Below are 13482 nucleotides of genomic sequence, written 5' to 3'. Positions count from 1 at the left end.
TCTGCAGGGCAGAGGATGAATGGATCACAAGTATCCTCAGCCAGTCTACAGTGACTCAGGATGGTTCTTAAGGAGAAACAAGGACAGTAAAAGATGGAGGCTCCATAAAGATAAAAGATCAGCATCTAAACAAGTTTGGTAGCAAGTACCAAAAGAAGACAGGTTCAAGAGCAACAACCCAGGCAGATATGATACCACTATGGAAAGACATGGAATCTAGTCAATGCAGACCTAGGAATTCAAGGTAAGACCAGGAGCGAAATTGACTCAGGGTTGAACTGAAGGCAGCCTATTGATCTCGGTATCTTTTCTCTTCCTGTGCTAGAATGAATCCTAGGTTCTTTAGAATCTAAGAATGGGCTCATTCCAACTACACAAAATAAAGACACAGTGCACAGATTCTGGCCGATTGTCCACATAGCAGCCATGCCTAACACCTTATAGAGGCTCAAAATGGTTTGCTGAATCACAATCTGTATCTCCTGTGTGTGAGAGTATCTTTCTTCTTACCAGTTGCTGCCTTTATCTTTTCTGTCACTACTTTGACTAGAACTAAATGTTTCATTCTAGAGGACTGCCTGAAGTTGAATGCAAGAGTCATGATGAGTGGGGAAGTTTCTGAAGCCAGAAGATAACTGAGGGACCTTCTGTAGAGCAACAGTGAAATCCCTAAGGGGCTCTTGGGTCTGGGGAGCCAGTAAGCGTGAAAGCGGTGAGGGCTCTAGAATTGCACTGTCCAATCCAATGGTCACTAGCATCATGTCATTGAGCACTTGCAATGTGTCTAGTCCAGATGGAGATGTGCTGTAAGTATGCAATATACACCAGATTTCAAAGGCTTAACACAAAAAAGAATATAACTTAATTATTTTATATTGATTGCATTTTAGAATACTACTATTTTGGAGATGTTGGGTTAAATAAAATACAGTATTAAGATTAATCTCACCTGTTTCTTTTTATGTCTTTTAATGCAGCTACTTGAAAAATTAAAATTACTCTGTGACTTGGATTCTATTTCTGTTGGATCCTCTTCTCCACAGGTAAAATCAGAATTTGATGATCTATGTTGGGGTCCTCTTCAAGTGCCGTCTACGGAATCAATACATATGCCGTTCCTAGTCAGTGAGGAAATAGGTGCAGAACTTGAGAGGAAGGTTCTAGAAACTTTTATATCAATTAGGTATAGCAATGACTTCCAAGTGTGTGATGTTTAATGATTATTAAAAATTGGGAAAAAACCAGCTTTTTGTTTCACCAGAGATAGTTGGAGGAACATTGGGGATTTATCATAAGACTGAGCTTCAATGGGTCAGAGAAAACTGTCACAGGCTTTAGAAACTTGGGATGGTGGAGGCAGCTGTCAGAGGCTGCCTAAGTGTGCTCCAGGGGAGACATGTTTCAGAAGCCACGCAAAGGAGGAAAAAAGGAACACTTTCCCATCATTTTCAGAAATTGCCAGTGCTGAGTCTCTGTATGGAGTGCTAAAATGATTGCAAGACTAGGGAGGCTGAGAAGGCATGGTTAGTGATGTTGAATGCTGCCAAAGTTGGAGCATATAGGACCCAGATGTCCCTAAAGAAGTGACCATCTGCTTTTCAAGGCAGAATCTCAAAATTTCATCCTTCACAGGCCTAGTGTGGATATATTTACTCATTTGGTCATCTGTTCAATAAACACTTATTGAGTAGTTACTATGTTCCAAGAACTCTACTAGAAGCTGGCACTATAAGTAAGAAATTGTGACTACCCATAAAGATTGTACAATGTGAGAGGGAAGAGAAAGATACACTTTCTATGATAACACATGGTGTTTGGGTCTGGGGGAACACCAGGTAGAATATGGCTACCATTAGTCAAAGGACTAAAGGAACTCTGCTGACTCTCCAGAGAGAAACAGCTAACACTGCCTGCAAGGGCCGCTCCTAGTGGAAAGACAGCAAGGAATTCGAGAAAAAGACCAGTGGTTTCAGATTCATGTAGAACTAGGTATGAATGCTGTATCGTTTCTCTGCTTACAGGCATGTGGCCTTAAACCTGAGTTCCCATTCCTCTAAAATGGAGCAGATGCACCCACTGAAGAGATGTTGCACATATTAAATGAAACAATAGGAGTTAAGAGCATTTTAAGTGCTCAGTAATGGTAAGTGAATGCATAAACTTTACGTGCAACATTTCCCATTCCCCAGGGACAAGAGTTTTCTCAGAGTTTCTCATAAGACTGAAACTAAAGGTGGAGTTATATGGACCCTGCTCTGAAGATGGGAAAATCACAAGGTCAGAAAGCCAGACAAACTGTTGAAGAAACAGTAGGCTGACACTACCTTCGGGCTAGACTGAACAGAAAGTTATTTCAGTTGGATATCAGATAGATAAAAGGAAACATTTTCAGTCACTGAAGATCTTGAGTTTGGGTCTATGAGAAGTTATGAGTAGTCCAAGGCCAGGTCACTAGCTTGTCAGAGAATTATATGTGAGTCGCAAAGACTAATGTTCATTGCAAGACACAGTAATAGATTAAATGAGATAATGGATGTGCAAATGCTCTGGGAAGTGGAAAAGACTAATCAAGTAGTGTGTTATTATTATTAATAAGTGCTATCTATCTAAAAATGCTCGATCTGGGAAAAATGGGCAACACGCAAGTTCAAAGATCTTGTCTTACAAATAGCTAAACAAATGGGCGGTCCCTCCTTGAAGAAGCTGACATCTCATTAGCTGTGGAACCCTGTGCCCCAGCTCTGGAATCCAATCCAGGTCCAGAGAATGGACAGCTGTCCGCCCTGGCAGAGGAGCCAGCTGACTCTATGTAATAACAGCCGTTTAGTGGCACAGACTGATGGCGGGGGAAATGAGTTTCCTTTGCATCAATAGCTCCTGCTTAGACAAAACCAAAATGAAGTGTCCTGGCATTTTTCTTGCGGTGCTGTGCAGTTAACTGGGGGAGGGGAGAGCACCTATTCAATCCCATTGATAACGTCTTTAAAAAAACACTCATGTGGATCACCACACCCTTATGCAAATGTGGTGGCAATCTCCAGAGCTCTAATTGATGTGTATTCTGTGCATGTGTGTGTGTGTGTGTGTGTGTGTGTGTGTCCGTGTGTGTACAATCAACTGTGCCTGAGGTAGCATTGTAACCATGAGGGTTTTTTTTTTTATTTGATTCAGTTACCATTATTAACTGGACTCATGGAAATTAAGATGAGAAAACTATATTATATGATTGTGCTCTGTCACCAGAGAACTAAAATAAGAAGAATGCCTCTTTGCACCTGCACACTGACATCCTCAGTATTAACTGAGTCAACTCTTTTGACTAACAGTGATACACACTGAACCAAGGTTATTTTTTTTCTTAATCCTCCCAAATGCTTCACTCAATCAACCACAAATGTGATTAACACTGAATTTTTTTTTACTAAATTAACTAAATGTATATAATAGTAAAGGAATCATGTCTGTGTGTGTAGACTCACCCCTGATGTGAGGTAGAATTGTGCACATATGTGTGAGAAATGGACAGGAACAAGTGTGGATTCTGGAGACATTGGGCTTTATTATTTGGATATAGAAAAGCACATCTAAGAGAGAAAAGTGCAGAGTTTAAAGATTTTTTTATGAAAAGGAATTAGATATATGCATAACTGCAAAATATTTTCTGGGAAAATTACATAGAAAGCAGTGTTCTTTTGGAATAAGCTTGAGGTGGCCAAAATGAGTACAATGCAGACCATGTAGGAAAGCTTGCTAGACAACTCCACACCACCTAGACAGATCTGAGAAAGCTAGATTAGTTTAGGGTAGGACTAGATTTTTACATTTTATTATCTTTTGTTTTAATTCCTTACTTATTTCAGGAGGTTAAAAGTGTGTCCCAGGCATTTACATTGTTTACAAGCTCCCTAGATGCACACCAAAGGTAGAGAAACACACACATACACACACATGCACACATCCATCATTATAAATATTACATAGTTGCATTAGAAAAAAATTAGAATAATTATAAAAGACAACGATTACCCATAATTTTACTCTCTTAACCCAACTACCTGTAGCATTTTGGTTTATTGACTTCCAAATTTTTTCCCAAGGTACACGAAGTGTTGCTATTTGTAAGCAGACTTAAAACCCCACGACAACTACCTACTGGATTTTAAATAAAACTTAAAGTGGAAGTCTTAGTGACTTCTTTTGTAAGGCTCTCCCCTACTTATTACCTCTGCCAATCAGGAGCATTTATCTCCTCCCTTGATACTGCCACCAAATCACCCTCCTCTGGGATTAAGCTCAGGGCACCTGACTACCTTTGTATTAATTCAGTTGTTCTCTTGGTGAGTGCCATACCTTTGTCAGAAAGGCTTGAACTTAAGTACCAACATGGGGGAGCAGGCCGAGATCTTAACCTGGGTTTATCCGTATTTTCCAGTGTGATTTCTACGTTTATGTATACTAGAGGATATCGAAGCACTGCTTGGAATAACTCACCACCCATGAGTTCATGAATCTCTCCCTTTCACTTACACTGCAGGGATATTAAACACATTATTCTGTTTTGATTGAACACCAGTAAAATTAAATTCCATCTTCCCATCTGCAGCACCAGGAAGGGACCACTGCCTCATGGAAAAAGGGAGTGTGGCAATAGAGGAGAGACCCCTTCAGGACACTCATGAGCATGCCACTTTTTGCTAGACAAGATGAATTTCTCCTTTCCATGACACAAATCTCAACATCTGCTCTGTCTTTACCTCCCAGACACCCTGACAGGTGTAGCCATCTTTAAAGCATTGCTATGAAGCAACATATGGACTGTCAGCAGTGAATAAAGTATAAAACCATGCAGGGGGGAGGGAGAGGCTCTGCTTCTGATCTTTCAGCCTTATTATTATTTTTTAATTTGGTTTTAATTTCTCCAGACTTTCACTGTGTCCATCTTTCACTGTCTTCTTGACATGCTTGGCACAGAACTCTGAGTTTCATCCTTGCATTTTCCAGCTGTTCCTCGCCATTTAGCCCCCTCCCAGTCTCCTTGTACCCTCCTCACCTCCACAGGGAGGGGAAAGTTAAAGGATGTTAATTTGCCAAATATTTCTGATCATTAGGAAGCCACAAAAATTAACATAACCATCAGAGGAAATTAACCACCAAAAAGACAAGGTTAGAGCAGGGTAGTGAGGCTAGGCGGAAAGGGGTAAAGGCAGAAGGGCGCTTTGTTCCTCCTTTGTGGTTTTGAGAGGGGTTGCAGCTGCAGGAGGCCATGTGCAGGTCTGCTTCCCTTACACTTAATTATAAGAACAGCCCCAGAATATCAAGTGGTGCTAGTGGTAAAAGACTAGGAAGGGATACCCTTGATTCCTTCCTTTTATTCCTCCTGCTCCTCAGAGGGAGATTTTTGGTTAGTTTTTAATTCCATTTGAAAATACAGGTTGGCGGGAGGGAAGCCTATGCTGGCCTCCTGCAGGAAATACCATTAATAATTAATACCCAATAATAATCAAATCCATGGGAGGCTCGTTACAAGTAACATCTTGACAGACCCAGCGATGGATGCCCGTAGCTTTACTTCTTCATCAGCTTGCAGGATTGGTTCAGTGGGGATTTGAGTGCACATAAGCAGTGACAAAAAAAAAAAAAAAAAAAAAAAAAAAAAAAAAGCATAAATAGCAGGTTTGTTCACAGAAAAGGCTTATTCACCCCTATAGGATCTTTTTCAGTTTAGGTTTACGGCTTGGTGGGGAATTTCCCTTTAATTGGGATTATAATGTAAGGATGGAACCTGTCGACATTTACAAGAGAGATGGGAGGGTAATTCTTCCTAAATTGTTTGTTGCTAATTATTACAACTGTGGCTCCTTTAGGAGGCTCAGTGCAAAGGAAGCAGACAATCAAGATGATCAGAGACAAAGTAAGCTAGTGAGAGGAGAGGGAGGAGACACACTGCCAGTCACAGGACCTATCTGCTGTTAGCAACCGTTGGACTCTCAGACTGGAGCGTGTTTAGTGAAGTGTTTATACTTCGTGACTCTGAGCACGTTGCACATTCATTGTTTCATTTCATCTTCACAGCAGCCCTGTGAGGTAAGTGCTAATAAGCCCATTGTCTAGAGGAGAACAGAGAGGTTAGGTAATTTCCCCAAGACCTCACAGCTAGTAAGCTGTAGGATTGGATTCCATCCCTGGGAGGCTGGCCGAAATGTCGGCTCTGACTTGCTTCTCTCTTCTGGCTTCGTACAGATGTAAGGAAGGACTCTCTCCACAGTCAGGAAGCAGGGGAGGAGGAGAGGCCTGGCCTTCCTCGGCAGGAAGTTCCAGTCATTCTACTCTGTGTTCTATAAATATATTAAAATATAGGGCTTCATGGCCCATCATCCTCACAGAGAAAACAGGTGGGGTCACAGTGGGAAAACAAAAGTGCACTCGGCTGGTTTATCCAAAGACAATTTAAAGCAGGGACTATATACAGAAGTGAGGGCAAGCTGAAGAACCAAGTGCAGATGTAAGGAATTCAGAAACAAGCAGGAGCAGCGTGACCACTAATACCTAATTCTAGGGCAAAACTTCAACCCTCAGCTCCCTGAAAACCATAAAACACTTCCTTAGCCTCTAAGCAGAATCCCACCCAATGCAGGTTGTGTGGGTATTTGAAGGACCTCTTCAATTGGGAATTTTGTTATTTTATGTAAGAAAATATTTAGAATGAACAAAGTAAATAAAATAATATAAGAAACCCAATAAGTTCAACATCTAAATTTATCAAATGTTAACACATTAACGTACTTGCGCCACATCTTTTTTATTTTCCAATATGTTTAAGGTTAAAACGTAACGAAAGGCTGACCTTCATGCATCTCAGACACCTTCGTTCTCACTGTGGGCAATCACTATTCTGGAGTTGATGGTGTATCATTAGTATGGTTTTCACAATTTTACTACATGTTAATACACCTACAATCATATGTATTATTGCTTTGTGTAATTTTAAATACATATAAATTGTATTTATAAGTACAGTTTGTATATAAACTATATGTATTTGTAAGCAACTTGCCTTTTTTCATTTAATGTATTTTTAAATTAATTCTTCTCAGCATAGATACACTGATTTTATTTTATTATCTGAATGGCATTTCATTTTATGAATACACTACAGTTTATCCCTAATTTATTAATGATATTTAAGTTGTTTTCAATTTTTCTCTGTTGAAAAACAATGCTACATTTCCTCTAAGATCAGGAACAAGACAAGGATGTCCACTCTCATCACTATTATTCAACATAGTATCAGAAGTGCTAGCCACAGCAATCAGAGAAAAAAAAGAAATAAAAGGAATACAAATTGGAAAAGAAGTAAAACTGTCACTGTTTACCGATGACATGATACTATACATAGAAAATCCTAAAGCTGTCACCAGAAAACTACGAGAACTAATCAATGAATTTGGTAAGGTTGCAAGATACAAAATTAATGCACAGAAATCTCTTGCATTGCTATACACTAACAACAAAAGATCATGAAGAGAAATTAAGGAAGCGATTCTATTTACCATCGCAACAAAAAGAATAAAATACCTAGGAATAAACCTACCTAAGGAGGCAAAAGATCTGTATGCAGAAAACTGTAAAACACTGATGAAAGAAGTCAAAGATAACAGATGGATAAACAGATGGAGAGATATGTCATGCTCCTGGATTGGAAGAATCAATATTGTGAAAATGACTACATTACCCAAAGCAATCTACAGGTTCAATGCAATCCCTATCAAATGACCAATGGCATTTTTCATAGAACTAGAACAAGAAATTTTACAATTTGTATGGAAACACAAAAGACTCCAAATAGCCAAAGTAATCTTGAGAAAGAAAAATGGAGCTGGAGTAATCAGGTTTCTTGACTTCAGACTACACTACAAAGCTACAGTAATCAAAACAGTATGGTACTGGCACAAAAACAGAAATATAGATCAATGGAACAGGATAGAAAGCCCAGAGATAAACCCAAGCACATATGGTCACCCTATCTCTGATAAAGGAGGCAAGAATATACAGTGGAGAAAAGACAGCCTCTTCAATAAGTTGTGTTAGGAAAACTGGACAGCTACATGTAAAAGAATGAAAGTAGAACACTTCCTTACACCATACACAAAAATAAACTCAAAATGGATTAATGACCTAAATTTAAGTCCCAACACTATAAAACTCTTAGAGGAAAACATAGGCAGAACACTATATGACATAAATCACAGCAAGATCCTTTTTGACCCACCTCCTAGAGAAATGGAAATAAAAACAAAAATAAACAAATGGGACCTAATGAAACTTAAAAGCTTTTGCACAGCAAACAAAACCATAAACAAGACAAAAAGACAACCCTCAGAATGGGAGAAAATATTTGCACATGAAGCAACTGACAAAGGATTCATCTCCAGAATATACAAGCAGCTCATGCAGCTCAATATCAAAAAAACAAACAACCCAGTCCAAAAACGGTGGAAGACCTAAATAGACATTTCTCCAAAGAAGACATACAGATGGCCAACAAATGCATGAAAAGATGCTCAACATCACTAATCATTAGAGAAATGCAAATCAAAACCACAGTGAGGTATCACCTCACACCAGTAAGAATAGCCTTCATCAAAATATCTACAAACAATAAATGCTGGAGAGGGTGTGGAGAAAAGGGAACCCTCTTGCACTGTTGGTGGGAATGTAAATTGATACAGCCACTATGGAGAACACTATGGAGGTTCCTTAAAAAACTAGAAATAGAACTACCATATGACCCAGCAATCCCACTACTGGGCACATACCCTGAGAAAACCATAATTCCAAAAGATACATGTACCACAATGTTCATTGCAGCACTATTTACAATAGTCAGGACAGGGAAGCAACATAAATGTCCATCAATAGATGACTGGATAAAGAAGATATGGCACATATATACAATGGAATATTACTCATTCATAAAAAGAACAAAATTGAGTTATTTGTAGTGAGGTGGATGGACCTAGAATCTGTCATACACAGTCAAGTAAGTCAGAAAGAGAAAAAAAAATACCATATGCTAATGCATATATATGGAATTTTAAAAAGTGGTATTGATGAACATAGTGGCAGGGCAGGAATAAAGATGCAGACATAGAGAGCAGACTTGAGGACACGGGGGGTTGGGGAGGGGAAACTGGGATGGAGTGAGAGAGTAGCTTTGACCTATATACACTACCAAATGTAAAATGGATGGCTAGTGGGAAGCTGCTGCATAGCACAGGGAGATCAGCTCAATGCTTTGTGATGACTTAGAGGGATGGGATAGGGAGGGTCAGAGGGAGGCTCAAGAGGGAGGGGGATATGGGGATATACCTATACATATAGCTGATTCACTTGGTTGTACAGCAGAAACTAACAGAACATTGTAAAGCATTTATACTCCAATAAAGATGTGAAAAAAATGCTACATTAAACATTCTTATATATCTACATGAGCACATAATGCAAGAAATTCTCTGGGAGTAGAGTCACTGGGTTATAAAGTATTCCTAACCTTGATTATATTAGATTGTGTCAAATTGTCTTCCAAAGTGCCAATTTTTATACCAGAAGCACTGAATAATAGTTTACATTTCCTCACATTGTGGTTTTAATTTACACCTTCTGGTTCTAATTTATATTTCCTTTATTACAAATGAGGTTGAACTTTTCATATGCTTACTGAGCATTTATATTTCTGCTTTATGAATGTTTCTGTCCATTTTTTTTTCCATTTTTTATTGGATAATCTTTCTTTTACTCTTTAAAAAGTGCTTACTATTCCGGTTACTAATTTCTATATGTGTTACAAATATTTACCTTTTCATTTCCTTTATGATATCTTTAGTTGGGCGGAAGATTTTAATTTTAACATGATCAAGGTTGTCAGTTTTTTTCTTTACGGTTTATTGTGTGTGTATGTGTGTGTCTTGTTTAGGAAATCCCTCTTTTACTGTAAGTTTGTAAAGATATTTTATATGTTCTCTGCTAAAAATAAAATATTGCTTTTTACATTTAGGTTTCAAATATATATGGAATTGATTTTTGTGAATGATGTGGAACAGAGATATCATGTTATTATTTGTGTGTATATGAATATACATATACACATACATTATATATTTTTAAAGATTATAATATTATGTCTTCATTAGACTATGCTTGCTCTACCTAATTTAAAATATCATTCTGTAGTATGCTTTATTTATACAGGCAAGAGTTTTTTTCTAAGTGTATTCTAAATGTGTTCTATGGGTCTTTTTGACTATTCTTACACCAGTGCCTCACTATCTTAATTCATACATTTTTTGATAGGCACTCATAAACCTGTACAGTGAGTCCTCATATTTTAATCTCCTTAGATGTTCTTGGCCTTTGCTCTGCCCTATCAGTTTTAGCATTAATCAACTTTTATGAAAACCTCTGTTATAATATTTATAGAATTACCTTGAAATATTTTTTTAATTTGGAGAATTTTCATCTTCATGTAAGTATTTGCATTCACAAGTATAGCATATCTCCACATTTATTTCTATTTTTATGTTATTCAAATATTATCTTTCCCCATTACATATCTTGCTATATTGCATATATTTTGAAAGATTTATTGTTATATTACTTATTGTTTGGCTGTTATGGTAAAAAGTATCTTTTACCATTTTCACCTTCTATTTGTATTTTGATGGTATTTAAGAATAAATTTTAAAATGTTTTCTAATTAACTGAGATATAATTCAATTTCAAATGTGTAATGCAATGAGTTTTGACAAATGTATATTCCCAAGTAACACTGCTGACATTCAACATATAAAACATTTTCATTTTCCTAGTCAATCTCCCCTACTCCAGCTCCAGTAAATCTGTCATTCTGTCACCACTAGAGTTTATCTTTTCTAGAGCTTCATATAAAGTAAATCATGTATGTATATAGTTCAATAGTAAGCAAATTGATTTTTTTAAATTCCAATCAGTATGCCATATATTAATGTTTGCTTCTCTTATTGCTCCACTTCAAAGATAAAAAAGGAAGTGGTGAGAGCAAACATTCTTACCTTGTTCCTAATCTTAGGGAGGGAAGCATGCAATTATTTCACCATTAAGTATGAAGTTAGCTGTAAGTTCTTTGTAATGACTTTTATTAGTTTATGGACTTTATTAGCTTATGGACTAGTTATTTTATTAGTTCCCATCTACTCTTAGTTTAGTGAAAGTTTTTATGATGAATGCGTATGGGATGGTGACAAATACCTGTTCTGAATGTATTGAAATAATCATATGATTTTTCTCCTTTATTCTGTTAATAAGACATTATATTTATTGCTTTTTGAATGTTAAAATCCTAGCATCCTTGGGATTAAATTAATTGGTACAAGGCATTATCCTTTGTATGTGTTGTTAGACTCAATTTGATAAATGTCTTTAAGAATTTTTGTATCTGTATCTATGAGAGATGTCTGTCTAATTTCTTTGATGCAATGTTTTGTTTATTTAATGAAGTAATGTGGGCCTCATAAAATGAGTTGAAAAGTGTTTCTTTGTTAACTTTGTAAAGAGAAGGTTTATTACTGGTCATTGCTCCTTTAAATATTTCATATAATTCACAAGTAAATCCATCTAGGATAGTAATTTCCTTTGTGGAATTTTTTAAATTGAAATGTCAATTACATATATATATATATATATATATATATATATATAATCTGATGTTCTATTTCCTCTTGAATCAATCTTAGCAATTTCTGTCTTCAAGAATTTTATACTTTTGGACTTCCCTAGTGGCACAATGGTTAAGAATCTGCCTGCCAATGCAGAGGACATGGGTTTGATCCCTGTCTGGGAAGATCCCATATGCCGTGGAGCAACGAAGCCTGTACAGCACAACTACTGAGCCTGTGCTCTAGAGCCTGTGTGCCACAACTACTGAAACCTGCATGCCTTAGGGCTTGTGTGCCACAACTACTTGTTCCATGTGTTGCAACTACTGAAGCCCATGCGCCTAGAGCCCATGTTCTGCAACAAGAGAAGCCACCACAATGAGAAGCCCATGCACCGCAATGAAGAGTAGCCCCCACTCGCCACAATTAGAGAGAGCCCCTGCACAGCAATGAAGACCCAACACAGCCAAAATAATACTAATAATAAAACAAATTTTTAAAAATTTGAAAAAAGAATTTTATACTTCTGATATATTTTGTTTAATTTATTGGCATAAAGTTGTTCATAATATTTTCATAATTCTGTAGGATCTGTAGTGATGTCTCCTCTTCAGTTCCTGATATTGGTAATTTGTATTATCTCTCTTTTTAATCAATCTATTAGCTGTTTATTAATTTTATTATTTTCTAAAATACTTCATTTGGTTTCATAGATTCTCTATGATTTTCATTTTATAATTTGTTTCTGCTCTGATCTTCATTATTATTTTATTCTATTTACTTTAGGTTTAATTCACTCTTCTTTTTCTGGCATTTTAAGGTGGAAATAAGTCATTGATTTTATTTTTTTCTTCCAGTTTTACTGAGATAAAATTTGCATACAGCACTTATAAATTTAAAATGTACAGCACAATGATTTGGCTTACATACATGATGAAATAATTACTACAATTAAGGTCAGTGAACATCCATTATCTCACATAGATACCAAATTAAAGAAATAGAAAAAAACACATTTTCCTTTAGATGAGAACTCAAGATTTACTCTCTTAGTAACTTTCATATATAACATACTGTGGTGTTAATTATATTTATAATGTTGGACATTACATCTCTAGCACTTATTTAACTTATAACTGGAAAGTTATACTTTTGACTGTCTTCATCCAATTCTGCCTCCCCACAACGCCTGCCTCTTGTAACCACAAATCTGATCTCTTTTTTATGAGTTTCTTTGTTTGTTTATTTTTCTGAAGTATAATTGACCTAGAACACTATGTTAGGTCCTATTACACAACATAGTGATTTGATATTTCTACATATTTCAAAATCATCACCATGAATATTCTTAGTTACTGTCACCATTCAAAGATATGACATAAATATTGACTATATTCCTCACACTCTTAATTTCATACCCATAACTCACTTATTTTGCAACTGTAAGTTTGTACCTCTTAATCTCTTTCTTCTATTTCTATCCTCCCCGCACCCCATCCCACACCCCTCTGGCAACCACCTGTTTGTTCTCTGTATCTGTGACTCTGTTTTTGGGTTACGCTTATTCATTTATGTTTTTTGACTCCACACATAAGTGAAATCATTCAGTATTTGTCTTTCTGTGTCTGACTTATTTCACTTAGAATAAAACCCTCTAGGTCTATCCATGTTATCACAAATGGCAAGATTTCATTTTTTATGGCTGAGTAATATTCTTCTGTGTGTGTGTGTGTGTGTGTGTGTGTGTGTACACGTGTGTGTGTACACATGTGTATGTGTATTTATCACATTT

The sequence above is a fragment of the Lipotes vexillifer genome, unplaced genomic scaffold, assembly GCF_000442215.2.
Source record: "Lipotes vexillifer unplaced genomic scaffold, Lipotes_vexillifer_v1.1 scaffold111, whole genome shotgun sequence".
NCBI lineage: Eukaryota > Metazoa > Chordata > Mammalia > Artiodactyla > Lipotidae > Lipotes > Lipotes vexillifer.
Note: the sequence above shows the minus strand (reverse complement) of the source record.